General features: G+C 51.5%; 1 protein-coding gene across 4 annotated transcripts in view; it reads left to right on the plus strand.

Annotated features, from left to right (window-relative positions):
* Window positions 1-6,967: 6,967 nt before the first annotated feature.
* The window catches only part of LOC147091418 (forkhead box protein J2-like), a 168,968-nt gene continuing 168,435 nt past the window's right edge, over window positions 6,968-7,500 (plus strand). For all 4 annotated transcript variants that reach the window (XM_085976772.1, XM_085976773.1, XM_085976774.1 and 1 more), the window contains exon 1: window positions 6,968-7,040. The gene's annotated coding sequence lies outside the window, so the exon portion shown is untranslated. The remainder of the gene's footprint in view (window positions 7,041-7,500) is intronic.

Genomic DNA, 7,500 nt, shown 5'->3' on the forward strand with positions numbered 1-7,500 from the left:
TTCCAGTTTCACAAACGGAACCAGCATAAGGATGAAAGCAATGCTGAGTATTTAACAGAACTGCACAACCTATCGAAACACTGCCAGTTTGGAGCGGGACTGGCAGATACCTTAAGGGACAAGTTTGTGTGTGGGCATCAAAGTGAAGGAACCCAGAAACGGCTTTTATCTGAAAAGGACCTTACGCTGGAAAAGGCTTTCAGCATTGCGGTATCATATGAAGCAGCAGCACGGGGTACTGCAGAGATACAACAGAGACCGCAAGAATATGGCACAAACAAAATGTCATATGGAACAGAGAAGTGCTATCGCTGCGGCAGAACAACACACGACCACAATGATTGCTGGTTCAAAGACAAAGTGTGCAGACAGTGTGGAAAAGTAGGACACATAGCACGAGTCTGCAGGTCGGGAAAGAAAACCAGCAATAAGAAACCTACCAAAGGAAAGTACAAGAAGGTACATAAGATGACGGAGAGTAGTTCAGACGAACAAAAGAGTGATAACGACTCCAAAAGCAGGGAACTGAGTTGTCTGAAACTACATAATGTGATCACAACGGAGGATCACCGAACCATTTGGGTCACTCTCAAGGTGGCAGGAGTCCAGGTAAAGATGGAATTGCACACAGGATCAGCCCTAACAGTCATAAACCGACGGGACTACGAGCAGCTATTCTCACACATACCCTTGAGAGACACAAAAATTATTTTGAAGATGTACACGGGGCAAAAAGTCTACCCCAAAGGAAAAATAAGGGTGACCGTTATATATGTAATGGTAAGGAAACACCAAAACTAGACCTGTATGTATTGCAAGATGGAGGACCACCATTACTGGGACATGAATGGATCCGGAAAATACAACTGGATTGGCATTCCATACAGGCACTGATTGTGGCTGACAAAAAGGATGACGACGTCACACCTGGGCGACTGTCAAAGATCCTAACTGACGTGAAAGAAGTGTTCCAGCAAGGACTCGGAACACTAAAAGGCATGACATCGACGATTAAACTTGAAGAAAATGCAAGCCCAAAATTTTTTAAGGCCAGACCGGTACCTTATGCGATCCACCCAGCCGTCGAAGCAGGGCTGGAGAGTCTGGAACGTTCAGGTGTACTGTCCAAGGTAGACTGGAGCGAGTGGGCTACACCCATCATCCCTGCGATGAAAACGTCGTTGAGCAGCACGCCCGGGGAACCAAGGAAGGTTCGCATCTGTGGGGACTTTAAGGTAACAGTGAACCCAGTCCTTCACACCGTACAATATCCACTTCCGCGGATTGAAGATATTTTTGCCTCGCTATCTGGAGGGAAACGCTTCACTAAGATTGATCTGGCCCAGGCGTATCTGCAAATGGAGGTAGAAGAAGCATCAAAAAAATACCTCACAATCAACACCCATAAAGGTCTCTACCAATACAACCGGCTGGTATTCAGGGTAGCATCAGCTCCGGCTATTTGGCAGAGGGCAATGGAACAAAGGGATCCCAGGGATCCAGTGTTATTTGGACGACATCCTGGTCACGGGCGAAAATGACAGTGATCACCTTGCCAACCTGGAGCAGGTGCTCACTAGATTGCAGGAATATGGGCTCCGAGCTAACCGCCCCAAATGCGAGTTTTTTAGAAAACAGATCTCGTATTGTGGCCACGTTATCGATAAAGAGGGGTTACATAAGTCCCCAGAGAAGATTGAGGCAGTAGTCAAGGCTCCAGCACCGGAAAATCTGTCACAACTGAGGTCGTTCCTCGGGCTGGTAAACTACTACCATAAGTTCTTGTCAAATTTGTCTACAATACTACACCCACTGAACACCCTACTGCAAACTGGGGTGCCATGGAAGTGGAGTGACGAATGTAGACGAGCTTTCCAGAAGAGCAAAACACTAATCACATCGAAAGAGGTATTGGCCCATTACAACCCAGCATTACCAATTCGGTTGGCATGTGATGCGTCACGCTATGGCATTGGAGCGGTGCTGTCGCACAAATTCTCGGACGGCTCAGAGAGGCCAATAGCCTTCGCGTCACGATCACTAACCTCAGCCGAGCGTAACTACGCCCAGATTGACAGGGGGGCCCTCAGCCTAGTGTGGGGAGTGAAAAAGTTCAATCACTATCTGCACGGGCAGAAATTCACCTTGCTGACTGATCACCAGCCTCTTGTCTCCATTTTTAATCCGAAGAAGGGCGTTCCAGTGATGACTGCGCAACGACTACAAAGATGGTCACTTTTTCTAGGGGCGCACCACTATGAGATTGAATATAAGGGCACGAAACAGCATGGAAATGCTGATGGGCTATCACGCCTGCCACTGCCTACTGCGGAGGAAGCACCAGCAGTGGATCCTGTCGAAATATTCTATTCGACTATAGTTGAATACCTACCGGTAACTAACGCTTGTATCGAAAAGGAAACCCGAAATGACCCGACACTGTCTCGGGTATATGATTTGACGGTGAAGGGATGGCCAGCACATGGCGACTCACTGTTGCCAGCATTCTCGACAAGGAGAGAACAGCTGTCAGTGTGCCGGGGAACCTTGATGTGTGGATCCCGAGTGGTAATTCCACCCAAGTTAAGGGATAGAGTGCTCAATGAGCTTCATGAGGGTCATCTGGGAGGGGTAAAAATGAAAAGCCTAGCCAGGGCTTATGTGTGGTGGCCGGGAATCGATAAACAAATTGAGGACCTGACCAAGAGCTGCTCAGGATGCCAGAAAGTCCAAAATGCACCACCACAGGCCCCTCTACACCCATGGGAGTGGCCCTCATCTCCATGGCAACGGGTGCATATTGATTTTGCTGGTCCATTCATGGACTCAATGTTTTTAATAGCCGTGGATGCGCACTCGAAATGGCCTGAGGTCATCAAAATATCCTCCACCACCACGGAGAAAACTATTGCAGTCCTACGGACCATTTTTGCCAGGAATGGCTTGCCAGAACAGGTTTGCTCCGACAACGGACCACAGTTTGTGTCCGAAGTGTTCCGGAGGTTCTTGAAAAAGAATGGGGTAAGGCATTACACATCTGCCCCGTATCATCCAGCCACAAATGGATTGGCTGAGAGGTTCGTACAAACCTTTAAGAAGGCAATAAAGGCTATGTACAATGACAACATTCCGCTGCAGCACAAGGTGGACAATTTCCTGTTCGCCTACCGGAATGCGACACATGCAGTCACCAACCAGGCCCCAGCCATGATGTTCTTTAACCGAAGGTTAAGATCTCGCCTGGATTTGCTCAGACCAAACGTACGAAGAGAGGTTGAGAGTAAGCAATTCCAGCACATCCATGAGAAGCCAACAAGGAGCTTCAATGTAGGGCAACCAGTCTTGGCCCGCGACTACCGAACAGAAAAATGGCAGCCAGGAACGATATGCACACGGCAGGGCCCACGAATGTACACAGTGGACGTTGGGGAGAGCATCGTGAGACGCCATGCTTACCAGATCCTAGAGTCACAGGAACAAGTCAACCCCATGCCTCGCCCATACGTACCTGGTGATGAACCCGACGTACAGGTCGCATCTACCCCAGAGTCAGTAACATTGGAAGCTGATGAACCAACCGACGACAGGGGGCCAGAATCGCCTCCGCACCAAGAGCAAGACACTCGGGAAAGGCGCTATCCAGAAAGGATCAGGAAGCCTCCCCGAAGACTGAATTTATAAATAGACTATTTTCAGCTAATGTTGCATGTTAAAAGTGTTAATTGTAATTAGTTTCATATTTAATTGTTAAATGAGTGTTATGGTACTGTTAATCTAAAAGGGGAGGAATTGTAATGTATGTACCTTTAAGGGGGGAACTATCTTTTACAGCTCATGTATACTGCAGTACCGGCAGTGACCACACCTGTATATAGCACTGTGTAGTAATCTGTACAAATCAGTTCCCGTGTGAGCCACGTTGAGCAAACACCTGTTGTACTGTTCTCCTGCAGTCTGTGTCTTATTATACATGGACACAACAGTAACCTCCTCCAGCCCCGACAAACCTCCTATCTCTGTAAACTCCTCCAGCCCCTACAACCCTCCCTATCTCTGAAACCTCCTCTAGCCCCGACAATCCTCCCCATCTCTGTAACATCCTCCAGCCCCGACAACCCTCCCTATCTCTGTAACTTCCTCCAGCCCCTACAGCCCTCCCTATCTCTGTAACCTCCTCCAGCCACAACAACCCTCCCTAGCTCTGTAACCTCCTCCAGCCCCTACAACACTCCCTATCTCTGTAACCTCCTCCAGCCCCAACATCCCTCCCTATCTCTATAACCTCCTCCAGCCCCTACAACCCTCCCTATCTCTATAAGCTCCTCCAGCCCCTACAACCCTGCCTATCTCTGTAACCTCCTCAAGCCCCTACAACCCTCCCTATCTCTATAACCTCCTCCAGCCCCTACAACCCTCCCTATCTCTATAAGCTCCTCCAGCCCCTACAACCCTCCCTATCTCTCTAACCTCCTCCAGCCCCTACAAACCTCCTATCTCTGTAACCTCCTCCAGCCCCTACAACCCTCCCTATCTCTGAAACCTCCTCCAGCACCGACAATCCTCCCTATCTCTGTAATCTCCTCCAGCCCCTACAACCCTCCCTATCTCTGTAACTTCCTCCAGCCCCTACAACCCTCCCTATCTCTGTAACCTCCTCCAGCCACAACAACCCTCCCTATCTCTGTAAACTCCTCCAGCCCCTACAACACTCCCTATCTCTGTAACCTCCTCCAGCCCCTACATCCCTCCCTATCTCGATAACCTCCTCCAGCCCCTACAACCCTCCCTATCTCTATAAGCTCCTCCAGCCCCTACAACCCTGCCTATCTCTGTAACCTCCTCCAGCCCCTACAACCCTCCCTATCTCTCTAACCTCCTCCAGCCCCTACAACCCTCCCTATCTCTGTAACCTCCTCCAGCCCCTAGAACCATCCCTATCTCTGTAACCTCCTCCAGCCCCAACAACCCTCCCTATCTCTGTAACCTCCTCCAGCCCCTACAACTCTCCCTATCTCTGTAACCTCCTGCAGCCCCTACACGCCTCCCTATCTCTGTAACCTCCTCCAGCCCCTACAACCCTCCCTATCTTTGTAACCTCCTCCAGCCCCTACAACTCTCCCTATCTCTGTAACCTCCTCCAGCCCCTACAACCCTCCCTATCTCTGTAACCTCCTCCAGCACCTACAACCCTCCCTATCTCTGTAACATCCTCCAGCCCCTAGAACCCTCCCTATCTCTGTAACCTCCTCCAGCCCCTAGAACCCTCCCTATCTCTGTAACCTCCTCCAGCCCCAACAACCCTCCCTATTTCTGTAACCTCCTCCAGCCCCTACAACTCTCCCTATCTCTGTAACCTCCTGCAGCCCCTACACGCCTCCCTATCTCTGTAACCTCCTCCAGCCCCTACAACCCTCCCTATCTCTGTAACCTCCTCCAGCCCCTACAACCCTCCCTATCTTTGTAACCTCCTCCAGCCCCTACAACTCTCCCTATCTCTGTAACCTCCTCCAGCCCCTACAACCCTCCCTATCTCTGTAACCTCCTCCAGCCCCTACAATCCTCCCTATCTCTGTAACCTCCTCCAGCCCCTACAACCCTCCCTATCTCTGTAACCTCCTCCAGCACCTACAACCCTCCCTATCTCTGTAACATCCTCCAGCCCCTAGAACGCTCCCTATCTCTGTAACCTCCTCCAGCCCCAACAACCCTCCCTATTTCTGTAACCTCCTCCAGCCCCTACACCCTTCCTATCTCTGTAACCTTCTCCAGCCCCTACATCCCTCCCTAACTCTGTAACCTCCTCCAGCCCCTACAACCCTCCCTATCTCTGTAACCTCCTCCAGCCCCTACAACACTCCCTATCCCTGTAACCTCCTCCAGCCCCAACAACCCTCCCTATCTCTGAAACCTCCTCCAGCCTCTACAACCCTCCCTATCTCTGTAACCTCCTCCAGCCCCAACAACCCTCCCTATTTCTGTAACCTCCTCCAGCCCCTACACCCTTCCTATCTCTGTAACCTCCTCCAGCCCCTACATCCCTCCCTAACTCTGTAACCTCCTCCAGCCCCTACAACCCTCCCTATCTCTGTAACCTCCTCCAGCCTCTACAACCCTCCCTATCTCTGTAACCTCCTCCAGCCCCAACAACCCTCCCTATTTCTGTAACCTCCTCCAGCCCCTACAACCCTCCCTATCTCTGTAACCTCCTCCAGCCCGTACAACCCTCCCTATCTCTGTAACCTCCTCCAGCCCCTACAACCCTCCCTATCTCTGTAACCTCCTCCAGCCCCTACAACCCTTCCTATCTCTGTAATCTCCTCCAGCCCCTACAACCCTCCCTATCTCTGTAGCCTCCTCCAGCCCCTACAACCCTCCCTATCTCTGTAACCTCCTCCAGCCCCTAACCCTCCGAGATCTCTGGGTTCTATTCCGATTCTGGCCTCTTGCACAGTCCCCCACCCCTCCCCCTGATTTTAATCGCTCCACCACTGTGTGTGGTGCTCAGTCGCCCCCCGGGTGTGAGATCAGGCTAACTCCGCACAGGGCGGGGATGGGGCCTAACTCCCGTCTCCCTCTTCAGGTTGGCGGGAGTGAGGGGGGAGTTCGGGGCTGTTAAAGATCCCAACCGCGTCCTGAGGTTGACATCCTGCCTTCGAACAACGCACCATCCCAAAGAAAAACCACCCAACACATCGAGGTGGGAGTCCCCACCTCATTCAGCGCTCGTGGGATCTTGCTGTGCGCAAAATGGCCGCCCTGCTCTCCAGCACCAGAGAAGATGACAACCAGGGTGCTGGAGAGCACGGCTGCCATTTAGGGGGGGGGAGTGATTTCTCCAGCGGAGGGCTTGAGCGAGGAGCACAAACTGTATTTTATTTCGGATAACAAAGGGTGTATTGAAGAATTTGCTTCTAATTTGGTTTGCAGGCTGTGAGTCATCCATCCTTTTGCCACGAGGGAGGGGCTGTCGAAAGTCGGGGTGGGCGGGGAGATCGCGGGGCCTGTTCGCGCTCGTTCCAGCGCAGACCTAGATTCAGGAGGTACAGTTGGGGCTCTGGGCTGGGGAGGGGGAGACGGAGAGGGGGTGGGGAATGAAGCCGGGGGGGGAAGTGTGTTCCGACTTGGCTCACTTGGCAGGTCGAGTGGTTCCTGGCCATTTTTGTACGAGGGAAGGGCAGACACTCCCGGAGAGCTGGGTGTGATAGTCAGGAAGAGAAAGTGCGAGAGATTGACAGAGAGATAGAGAGACAGAGATAGACAGAGAGAGAGAGCGAGACAGAGAGAGAGAGAGAGAGACAGAGAGAGAGAGAGAGAGAGAGAGACAGAGTGAGGGAAAGAGTTAGAGAGAGAGTTAGAGAGACAGAGAGAGAGACAGAGAGAGAGAGTGAGAGAGAGTTAGAGAGACAGATACAGAGAGATACAGAGACAGAGACAGACAGAGCGAGAGACAGAGACAGAGAGAGACAGACAGAGAGACAGAGAAAGAGAGAGAGACAGAGA

The sequence above is a fragment of the Somniosus microcephalus genome, unplaced genomic scaffold, assembly GCF_052327205.1.
Source record: "Somniosus microcephalus isolate GS21.2 unplaced genomic scaffold, FLI_Smic_1.0 unresolved_chr3, whole genome shotgun sequence".
NCBI classification, from domain to species: domain Eukaryota; kingdom Metazoa; phylum Chordata; class Chondrichthyes; order Squaliformes; family Somniosidae; genus Somniosus; species Somniosus microcephalus.